Source organism: Lutra lutra, chromosome 4, assembly GCF_902655055.1.
Source record: "Lutra lutra chromosome 4, mLutLut1.2, whole genome shotgun sequence".
NCBI lineage: Eukaryota > Metazoa > Chordata > Mammalia > Carnivora > Mustelidae > Lutra > Lutra lutra.
The window spans coordinates 141,554,139-141,566,550 of record NC_062281.1 but is presented as its reverse complement, the minus strand read 5'-3'; positions in this window follow the sequence as shown (position 1 = coordinate 141,566,550).

Here is a 12,412-nt window from a genome sequence, read left to right as displayed (position 1 = left end):
ATTAGACGGCATACTTCTAGAATTCACGATGTAAACTTGCTTAAGACATTGAACTCTGTCCTCTAGATTTCAATCCAGTAGGGACTTCGGCAAAAAAGCTAATACTTACAATATAAGAAACCCTGTTGTCTAAAGCAGCTGGGTCTAGAGATTGTTTGGTTCACTTTGAGCCAGTCTAGTTAAGGAGGAGAGTCGTAAAAAGGGTACCTCACTTTAACATGCTTTAAACTTAAAACATATAAAAGTACATTCATTCACCAATTTAATTGGGGTATGGCCAAGAGGATTTCTCTGAATAAGGATTTACTGGCTGGAGTTTTGAGTTATCTCTCTTGCATAAGTCAGATCCATTTTGCAAGAACAGTAATTTTCAAGAAATGGGGAAAAAATTCAGAGTTGTAAATGAAAGCCAAGGTCGGGGGCTGTAGGTTGTAGCAAAGGAAGAAGCTGGCTACAGTTCCTGGGGAAGTCACAGGAGCAGGCCCTGTTAGCACTGGCGAACGTGGCAGACACCATTCCCTGTCTACTCCTCTACCACCACCACCACTCCCTTCTCTGCCAAAAAGAAGCCTGGTTTTATTCAGAAAGTGAGGAGAGATCCCTGATCTCATGGAAGCTGGCTGTCTACCCCAGACTGAGGGAATGAATCATGAATGGCTTAAATCTTTGCCAGTAATTCACTAGAGGTAAGCATATGATTCAATTCTGACCAATGAGATTTCAGGGAAAAGGGCTAGAGAGTCCACCAGACTTTTCTTCTTAGAGGGGAAGACAAAGCCTCGGAAAAAAAAAAGAGAGAGAGAATGTCCTTGGCCTTCGCCCTTTTCTTCACGCTTGAAATGCAGTTCTGTGGGAATTGCAGCCACCATCTTGTGACCACGGGGAAATTAGCCTTAGGACGTGCAAAAAATTTCCACTGCAGTTGGCAGAGTGAAGGAAATAGCTTGGGCCCCACACGATGTATGTGGGAAGTTATAGTAACCAAGGACTTCTTGTTTTGTGAGATAATTAAACTTCTTTATTGATGAAAGCACTGTTAACCAAACTTTTTATTATGGAAGGTGACTGCATCCTAAGCCTGTATGTTCATTCTCCAGTCTACAGAACACACCTTCCAGATACGTACCACAATAAAGATACCACACAGCCTCTGAAACACACCACGACCGGCCAGTCACCCCAACACCCAGAAACCAGATGTTTGTCATTGAGTCTTCTTTTTCTTCTCTCGTTTTGGGAAAACAGCAACGATGTCCTTTGTTGGTTTGAACCTGAGGCAGCTCTTCCACAGTTTGTCATATGGAATGAGAGCCCACTGAACCATCGCTAAGCATGATTCCTCTTTTCCTTTACAATCTTACCTCTTCATGAAGGTCCCTGGCGGCTTCCATTCTCCATGAACCCTCTGTGATTCCCTCCAGTCCCAGGGGTGTTTCCTCATGAGGACACATAGTACTTATCCAGTTGGCACTTAATCATATTCTCTTGCAGCACCTTCTGTTTCTTTACCCTAACTTCTCTTTTCTGTGTCTAACTGTCTTGAGGGCCCATACAATGTGGTATACTTCTTTTTAAAAATGTTTTTTTTTTGGGTGCCTGGGTGGCTCAGTGGGTTAAGCCACTGCCTTCAGCTCAGGTCGTGATCTCAGGGTCCTGGGATTGAGTCCCACATCGGGCTCTCTGCTCAGCGGAGAGCCTGCTTCCTCCTCTCTCTCTCTCTGCCTGCCTCTCTGCCTACTTGTGATCTTTCTTTGTCAAATAAATTTTTTAAAAAATTAAAAAAATAAATAAATAAAAATGTTTTATTTTTTATTTTATTTTATTTTTTAAATTTTTAAAAAAGATTTTATTCACTTATTTCACAGACAGAGATCACAAGTAGGCAGAAAGGCAGGCAGAGAGAGAGGAAGGGAAGCAGGCTCCCTGCCCAGCAGAGAGTGGGATGCAGGGCTCAATCCCAGGACCCTGAGATCATGATCTGAGCTGAAGGCAGAGGCTTTAATCCACTGAGCCACCCAGACGCCCCTATTTTTTATTTTTTTAAGATTATATTTATTTATTTATTTGACAGATTGATACACAGGGTGAGAGGGAACACAAGAGGGTGTGGGAAAGGGAGAAGCAGACTCCCTGCCGAGCAGGGAGCCTGAGGCGGGGCTCAATCCCAGGGTCCTGCGATCATGACCCTAGCCAAAGGCAGACGCTTAATCGACTGAGCCACCCAGGCGTCCTTTTTATCTTCCATGGCATCTAGCACCAGGCAGGCACTTGGATGGTGTTCAGAATATCTGTAAAATAGTCCAGTAAAGGAATGAGAGAATACGACTAGATCATCTCACTCTTTTGATCATGGAATGGTCTTTACCTTAGGTAGTGTTAGGCAGCTGTGACTTGATGGTCTGGATTATTACGACTGCATTTTATAAGATCTGAGTCTGACACGGGTTCTTGTGTTCAATACCAATCTTTGACTCAGTATTTTCCCCTATTTCTTAAGACCCTTGCCAGTTTTGGGGTTCGTGATCCTCTTTACCACTTGACTGATGTTTTATTTTTCCCCTATATTTCTTTTATTCAGATTGCAAAGACCTTATCTGAACCACTTTCCATTCCTTTCCTGAAACTTCTCTCTTCCCACACTTCTGCCACTTAGGGACAAGAATCCTTCCAATACTCCTTGTGACCTACGTTCTACCACCCCTTTCATCTCCCAAACATGACAGTCTCCGAAGGCCTGAACAGAGGGGAAAAGCCTGGCCATGGCCTGTAGGGTTGGTTTGGGATGGGACCAAAGCAAGTGTGGGGTGTTCTGTTTGGGGCAGCCAAGCACTGAAACAGCTAAGTCCCCGGGGAGTGCTGGAAGTACAGACACAGGAAGCCAAGGGCCAGCATCAGTTTCTGGAGGCAAACACAGGGCTCAAAGCCTCTGCGGAAGCTGGAATGAAATGGAATCAGGCTGGAATGGGTGCAAGGAGCGTCCTGGGTGTTTCCAAGAAGAGCTGGAGTGCCCTCACTTCCCGTTATCCGTTAGAAGCCACATGGCACACGGAAAAGAAAGGGGACACTTCCTTTTATCCCTTTTTCATTTCCCAGCCCCTCATCTTTATAGTTATTTCGTCTGGCTCTTGTATGTAGTCAGCAAAGTGAATGTTCTCCATATCTATCCTCTAAGGACTAGGGCGGCCCAGCATCAGCTGGCTCCTTGCCAGGCTGCTGCATCTTTAAAACTGAAGGACCCTGTCACTTGGGACCCTTCCAAGGACTCCAGTAGGTTGGTGGTTTCCCTAGGCTGCCTGCTCTCTGGAGTGCTTCTGATGTGCCTTGTCTCAGCAGGAAGTAGACAAGGAGGGAGAGAAAAAAATGAAAGGCAGTAAAATGTGGACAGCAAAATGCTAGTGTAAGAGGTTACTTAGAAAAACAAACAGATCTATATCTAGTCTAGAACAGCAGCAATGTCCAGAGGGCAGCCAAAAGCCCAGTGGAGCAAGTAAAAGATAACAGACAGCAAGCAGCAGGCAGCAACTGACAGATTTCTCAGAGCAGGCAGGAGGTCGACTGAGCAATTACACAGGGATGAAGCGGGGACCCACAGAGCGATGAGAGGAGATGGGAAAAAGGCCAACAAAGACTTAGGGGGAGATGGGGCAGCAGAGGGAAACATGAACAAAGCTTCCTATTTGTCATAGATTCCAGATAAAGTTCCAGATCCAAAAGACAGATTGGGTCATCTAGGAGGAAGGGAGGATGAGGGGAATGGATCTTTCGGTACAATTGCTTAGAAAACTTCTAAGCAATTGTTCCTTTTTACAAAGATGAGCTCAATATGAGATCACTGACGACCTTGTCACTGCCACCCGCAGCTGCCATAGTCAAGTAGGAAGGGGGAGGACTTCTAGAATTTCTAGGCCTGCCTCGACTTACTGGGGGACTCCCTGAGGTCTGACCTAGCCTGCTGTTCCTGGTGGTCCTGGACTGTGCTGAGTATTGCAGTGGTAGAACAAGGAGGCAGGGACAAGGGAGAATTCTAGTTCCTGAAGGTCCCCTGGGAAGACCTTGATCTATAAGGCACAGTTTCCCTTGCTGGAGAGTCAGTCTAAGCCTAGAGCTTGCCCTCCAGGGGACATTGTGATTGCTTTGGTGGGATAAGATAAGGGTGCTCACACTGGAGACCATGACACTTATTGGTACCAGGAAACCTCTGCAAAGCCCTGGGATTGTTTAGGTATGCAAGGCTCAGCACTTCTTTGGCATTTAGCCTCCCTCCCCTCCCTTGACCTTCTGCCACATCCTCTGGCCCATTTCCAATCCTGGATCATTTCCATGATCCACTTTCCCCACCTCGCTCTGGAGCCCCCTGAGCCCAGCACATGACCTGGTCTGCCAGGCGCCCATCTGCCTGGGTGCTTACAGACCCTACAGGCCTTCTAAGGATTTCTCATCCATTTCTGAACACACTTGCCACCTACTTTCTTTACTCCCTGCTCTCAAATGAGCTTGATTTTAATAAAAAAGAGTTCCTACTACTTCTACCCCTCCTTCTTCAACACACACACACACACACACACACACACACACACACACACACACACGCACACCGCTGGGACCTTTACCTGTCTCTGTCCTTTGATCCTCTACCCTCCCACTGGCTGCCAGGAATCTTCTCTTTCCTCAAGCTCCAGCCTCACCTCCACTCCTGCCCCTGCTCTGGTCAGCAGCTGACATCACCTCTACTTAAGGAATTAGGTCATCTGATATCCTCTGCTTTTCAGAGGCTTGTGACTTTCTTCCTTCTCTTTCCTTGGTTCCTAGCCACAGAAGACTCCCGGCTCTCACACTGTCACTCATTGCCCCAAACTCCTATATTCCTCATCAGTCCCTCTGCTCTTCTCATCTGCATGAAAGGTACTCAACCCTAGCTGTGCTTCAGATCACTGGAGGTGCCTTAAAAAAGAGTACGGATAGACTCAAAACAATTGAAAACAGGGTCTTAAAGAAATATGACCCTGATGGTGGCAGCCACATTATTTACAATAGTGAAAAGGTGGAAGCTTCCCAGGCATCCATCCATGGATGAATGGATAAAGGAAACCTGCTGTAGGCATACAATGGACTTTCACCCAGCCTGAAACAGGAGGGATGTTCTGGGCTATGCACAGCTCAGGTGGACATTGAGGTCATTTTGCTATATGGTACGAGTCAGTTACAAAAGGAGAAATACTATGATTCTGCTTATCTGTGGTACTGAGAGCAGTCAAATTCATAGAGACAGACAGTGAAAGGGTGGGGGCCGGGGGCTGGGAGGAGACTTAGGGTTTGAGTTTCGGTTTTGCAGGAGGAAAAAAAATCCGGTTGCACAACGATGTGAATGTACTCGATGCTAGAGAACTGTACCCTTAAAAATGGGTAAAATGGGGGGAAAATGGTTAAAATGGTAAACTTTATATTTTGTATGTTTAAAAAGGAAGGATGCACTTTCTTCACCTAGCTCCCCGCATCGGAATCCCCAGAGTGGAGAATACTTTTCAGTTCTCTGCCAGACAGCAGCTCTGTCCCAGGCAGACCTGCCGCACAGACCACCGTCCCCTCCTGTCCCCTCCTCCCCTCCTTGAGAAGCTCAGGGCCTTGTGAAGGGAAGGCAGGCTCTCTGTAGAGCTGCAGGAAGGATGAGTGTGGAGGCTGTGGGAAACGCTAGCACAGCTCTCAGCCCTGGACTCAGAAGGGAGAAGAGAGGTGGGCAGCCCTGAGTTATGTCTACCTGCCAACGCCTCCAGCCTCCGCTCTTTCACTCACTCCTTGCTCCGGGGCTGTCCACTCACTCTACTGAGACATTTGATGTGTTTAATTGCCCCTATGGTTCCCCCCCGCCCCTCAGGTATATACTCATCTTGTTGAAGGTTTATAGCGAAGGTTTATCCTAATTGCCAAGCACTGGGGCATAGTCCATACTGCAGAGGTAATGGTGTGGGTTTAGCCAGCCTTGTTCCATCTCCCTCCTCCTGGGTGCTCTTCCTTCCCACCCTCCCTCCCTGTGAGGTGGTGGCCCTGAGCCCAGGTTCTGGCACAGGGGTGTGCAGAGAAGTGATGCAGGCCAATCCTAAGGCAGACCCTCAAAACTCCCCAGTCCCCATGCTCCAACTCCCTCCCTCCTCTCCCCCTCTTTCTTGGCCGCAAGTACTTCAACCACAGTGAAGGGTATCCTGACCAGCACAGGTCTCTGTGAGTGAAAAACAAACCTTTATTGGGTTAAACCAACTGAGAATTTGGGTTTGTTTGTTTGTTTGTTTGTTTGTTCTCCTGTTATAGCTGCTGGCTTTAAATGCCCAAGTAATTCTCCATTCATGCAGTCAACACTTTTCTAGCACTGACTGTTGTGCCTGGAAACGTTGCTGAGTATCCTCACCAACACCCCTCCCCCCCATTTTCTTTTCAGAATCCAGCATCCTCCTGAGATTTGCTCTCTCTGCTTTGTGATCACAAGGCTTTCTGTTGCATTTCCTCTTACGTCCATGGTGTTTTCATTCTCCTCCTCCCTCAAAAAAAAATAAAATAAAAGTGCACTTCCAAGCATTTTGCCCTTGGTGTCTCTCCTTTTCTAACTCTTAAGGGTCGGGCAAGATGAGGGAGCTGGAGTGGGTTTGGGGAACTTCCTACCAAGTTGCAGATATGACATCAGGGAAAGGAGAGGGGAAAGGAGGAGGATCTGGTAGGAAGTGCCCCAGGTTGCCAGGCAGCTCCAGAAAAGGGGCTGGTCAGGCTGATGAGCTCCAGAGCAAAGAGTACCTGTTGAACTACTCCTCTGCTGGGGAAGGAACTACCTGACTCTAGTACCTTCATCAGACTCTGCCACTGGCCGCTGGCCGCTGGCTGCTGGCTGGGGAGCAGCTTGGGGACCAAACCCTGCATGGATCCTGGAAAGGCAGCAGCTGGAGGCTGTCAGCTCCCGTAAGCCTCACATCTGGTTCTCTGGAGGGAGACCAAGGGTGCATTTCCCCCCCTGCCATATCCATCCTCTTCTTATCTTTTGTTCACACTACTTTTCCTCTTAGAAGCTCCAGCGTGTCCACAACTGCTTGACATCCTGGGAGGGTCAAGTGCAAGACAGACCATCTGGGAGCGCATACTTGGGATACGTGGCTCAGTCAATCTTGGTCCACTTTGTGAAGTTATTCTCCCCCCACGGGCCCGCATCCTGTCACAGTTGTGCTCCCGTGACCATCTCTGCACTTACCAGATTCTGGGGGTTTTTTGAGTCTATTTTTCCCAATGGTTTGCAAGCATTACTACATATATTTGTCTCTGCCTCCCTAGGGCGTGATACTGTATGAGATATACAGTAGGTGCTCAGTGGTTGGTTGGGCGAATTATACAGAACTAGTTATTGGGCTGACAATAGAAGGTGTGGAAAATTGAATAAGCTGGGAGCTAAGGAACTGTTCCAGCCCCAGCTCCAACTTGGGCAAGTTCCTTAACATCTTTGACCCTCATCCTCTTGTTGATAAACAAGAAGTGACTTAAAATATCTACTTGAAAGCAGGCATTTCTGGGGCGCCTGGGTGGCTCAGTGGTTAAAGCCTTTGCCTTCGGCTCAGGTCATGATCTCAGGGTCCTGGGATGGAGTCCCGCATCGGGCTCTCTGCTCAGCAGGGAGCCTGCCTCCTCCTCCTGTCTTTCTCTGCCTGCCTCTCTACCTACTTGTGATCTGTCTGTCAAAAAAAAAAAAAAAAATCTTAAAAGAAAATCTTAAAAAAAAAAAGAAAGCAGGCATTTCACCTGGGACAACTCAAGGGCAGTTACATGTCCACCCCAAGGCCAAGGTTATTGTGAACATCAGCAAAGGCCTCGGATTTGAAAGCACTAAGCAAACTCTAAAGCTCTGTAAGAGTAGAAGACATGGACGTCTTCACCGCCTTTGCACACGCAGACTCCAAATCTTTATTTCAGTCTTGGCCTATGCCCCGAGTTCCAGGCTGGCGCACCCAATCAAAGACTCCCTGTGTTCACAGAAAAACTTGTAAACAAATGTCTTATTCCAGTATTTAGTTCTCTCCGTAGCAGGCCCTACCTATCTTTCCTGGCAGTGTCTTACAGGACTTCCCTCTAAGGCAGACCCTTCTTGGGGTCAGAAAGGCCGAATTCCGTGAGCAAACCTGAGCCTACACAGACTGAACTTTCGCTGACTATCACCCTCCATTGGGAAGCCTCCATCCCTCTCTGCCTACAGAGATCTTGGCACACTTACAAGCCAATCTCCGACCCACTGCCAGGAAGTCTTTTGTGCCCACCACCACCAAAGTGGTCCCTCTTTGAGTCTTCCTTCTACTACTCCTACTAGTAGTACTGCTAGTACTACTAATACCACTACTAACATTCACATCTAGTTAAAAGGTGGCCTGGGTTGGTGTCGCTTGGTTCTACCATGTACTAGTTGTGTGACCTTTGGAGAAAATTCATCAATCTCTCTGTATTTGAGTTTCCTCATCTGTAAAATGGGCACTGCTTCACCCACCTCACAGGGCTCTTATGAAGAGCAAATGCAATAATGTAGGCAATCAACTTAGTGTTGTGGTGATGATTCCCATAATGACCCTAAGGAGGAGGTGTTGCCATGGTCTCCGTTTTATAGAGCAGAAAATAGCAGTCTGCCCTTGGATGGGGCGTTTAACTAACGGGGTATTTTCTATGGCATGGTCAACTTCTCTGAATTCTGACTACACTCAGTTACCCCGCTAGTAGGTTTACCTGTATTAACTTAGTTATTTCTCCCAACAAGCCAAATCCCCCATGTTTTTTATAAACAAGGGAAACAAGGGAACAAGGGAAAAAAAGATCCAGAAAGTAAAGCACTTTGCCCTAACGTCATAAGTGTAGTTAGAGTCTATAGGTTCCAAATTCAAATCCAAATTCTGTATGTTGGTATTCTAACACCCCATCTCCTTAGTCTGTATATGTCTGACCAACCAGATCTTGGGTGAGCGGAGGGCAGTGTCCATCAACACTCCTATCTCCCAACTCTGCACAAGTACTCAATTGGCACATTTAGATTGATTGATTAGTTGCTTCCACACTGAATGAATACTACAAGCTCAGACAGAAAGAAAGGAAAAGCTCAAATCATAAGTAGGAAATACTATTATAGTAAATACTAAATTATAGTATACCTATTCCCACATATACAGTATAAGCTATATTACAGCACAGCACAGAGCGAGAGCACAGCAGAAGGAACTGTGGACTGATACATTCAGTACCCATCAAAAACACCATGTACACATGCCCGAAACAAAACAACCCCAGAAAACATTTCGTATAGCGGTGGCCTAGCTGGAAACATTAGATTCGCAAGCAAAATGTTCAGAAGAGGCCTCCCTTGCCCTCCATGGATTGCAAAATGCTGTAAACAGATCTCCAGCAATGTTTTTGACTGCAGATCCAGGGCAAGGAGACTGCCAGGGAGACAGCTGCCTCCTCTTCTGACTCTTACTCATTACTGAGCACTTCTCCCCTCCAGACCACAGCAGCAGCAGGAGTCAATAACCCTCCACCAGAGGAGGCCAGGAGGGTAGCCGAAATGAGAACCCCGATGTGTGGGGGGGGGTGCTATGTACCAGCAGGCACTCCGCATGAGCTCCCTGGTGGGATCCTCACTGCTCCCTCCAGATGACCATTTGAACCCCTGCCCTCCCCACTTGCCCTGATGGCCTTAACCTCATTGAGAAAATTGGAGCTTTCCGAAGGAAATTGCTTCATCTTCCCAGCACCACAATCTGAAACCTAACTGATTCTGTCTCCATCTTCCCCTTATTCCCTTCTTACCATGGAGGAAGAGCGCTTCCCATGACCAAAGGCAATCCCTCCTTTTGACTCCCAAAGCCATCCATCCCCTCTAGCTCTCCCAAGGACTTTGCTCCTTTGCTCCCTCCTTCTTCTGTCACTATCTCTCTCCCTCTTCAGTAAATCATTCTTACTGACATAACAATATGCTCTAGGTCTCCTACATTTACCAACAAACAAAAGTCTTGGTATCACATCCTTTTGTTGCTGCTGCCTTCACTCCCTAAGTTTATTTGCATGTGTCCACATCGTTTCTCCCCTATTCATTCATTCCCCCCTATTTTTTTAACTTAATTAATACACAAAAATAATAAAAATATCACCAGTATTCGAGGTTCTTATGTACACCTCTCATAGTCCGTCCCCCTCATCTCCTCCAAAATTAGCCCTATCTGAATTTTGTTTTTATTATTCCCTTGGTTTTTCTTAATCAGATATACTGCCAAATAATTTATATACGGTAAAATGCACATAACAAGAGTACAATTGAATGAATTGTGCTAAATACATTAACATCATATAAACACCACCATAACTATAATCTAGCACATTTCTTTCACCCCCAAAATTCTCTTGCCCCTTTGTAGTCCATCTCCACTCACCCTGATTTCTGTGACTATAGTCTAAACTTTTCTAGAATTTTATATACATGGAATCACATCATACAGAGTTTTTGTTTGATTTCTTGCAGTTAGCATAATACTTTTGAGATTTATCCCTGTTGTTTTATATATATATATATATCAATAGTTCATTCCTTAGGGTGAATAGTAATCCATTATATGGATATACCACAATGTCTTTATCCATTCACCAGTTGAGGAACATTTGTGTTGCTTTCAGGTTTTGGCTATTATGACTAAGACTGCTTTGAACATTTAATTATGGGTCTTTCTGTAAATATATGTTGTTATTGCTCTTGGATAAATACCAGGTATGGGATTGCTAGGTGCTATGGAAAGTGTATATTTAACTTTGGAAAAAACTGCCAAGCTTTTTCCAAAGTGGTTGCACATTTTTTCAACCCCACCTGTAACGTGGGGATGAAAATGCACATAACAAGAGTACAATTGAATGAATTGTGCTAAATACATTAACATCATATAAACACCACCATAACTATAATCTAGCACATTTCTCACGTAATGAGAATTCCAGTTGGTTCTTATTCTCATTAACACTTGGTATGGTTGGTCTTTTTAACCCTAGACATTCTAGTATGCAGTGGTTTTAATGAGCATTTCTCTATTGACTAGTGATGTTGAGTCTCTTTTTATGTGTTTGTCATCCATATATTTTCTTTGGTGAAATATCTTTTCCTATTGCTTGCTCAATTTTTAAATTAGGTGTTTGTCCTCTTACCAAGTTTTAAGCATTCTTTGTATATTCTGGATGCAAGTCTTTTACCAGATGCTTGTTTTGCAAAATTTCCCCCCAGTTGGTGGCTTACATCTCCATTTCCTTAACAATGTCTTTCAAAGAATAAATGGTTTCAATTTTGATGAGCTCCAGTTTATTAATTTTTTTCTTTTATTGTTTATACTTTTTGTGTCCCATCCAAAAAAAAAAAAAATTCTTTGTTATTACAAAGTCATAAAGATCTTCACCTAAGATCTTTTCCACTATAATTTTAATAGTTTTAGCTCTTATGTTTAGGTCTATGATACATTTCAAGTCACTTTTTGTGTATGGTATCATGTATGGGCCAATTGTTGTAGTGCTATTTATTAAAAAGACTATCCTTTCCCCCATTGAAATACCTTAGCATGTTTGTCAAAAGTCAGTTGACCATATATGAGTAGGTTTATTTTTGGAGTGGATCTATTCTTTTCTGCTGACCTAGGTGTCTCTCCTTATGCTAAAATCACACTAGGTGTATAGTATGTCTTGGGAGTCATGTAGAGTAAGTTTCTTTTACTTTTTCCAAAATTATTTGACTATTTTAGGTCCATTCCATTTCCAAATGAGTCTTAGAATCAACTTGTCGATTTCTATTTTTAAAAAGCCTGCTTGGAGGCTCTACTTTCTGTAATGGTGGCATGAAGAAGAGGTAGAGAAATTCCCCTCTATAGCAAACTAATATAAAATGGAACAAAATTATTAATGACAACGATTTCAAAGCACTGGAAAGTGACCAAAGTTGGGAAACAAGAAGTTTTATTCATGAGAACCATACCAAACAAAAAGAATGAGTTTATGGCCTTCCTGCTGGGGGCATTCCCATCTACACACCCAATGTCAAGTAGCAGAAACATAGTCTTATCAGCTGGATAAAATGGTTGTCTTGGTTTGGGGGAACGGTAGAATAGTAAGTAAGTATGGGGACATTTTAGAAGTATGAGAGTTCTAGAAGGACTGACATAATAAAATTTCCACAGAGCTCTGGAGTGCTATATCACATGTGCACTCTAAAGAACCCAGTGAAAATGGAAAGTCTGGGGAGACTTGTGACTTTGCTCTACCTTTAAATGTGTTCTTCAATCTACACACAACTCAGCAGAGTTTGAAAGCCTTGTTGGCTTGAGGTATATGAGCATAAACCTGTATCCAAATCATTGACTTACCAATAAACTATGTTTGT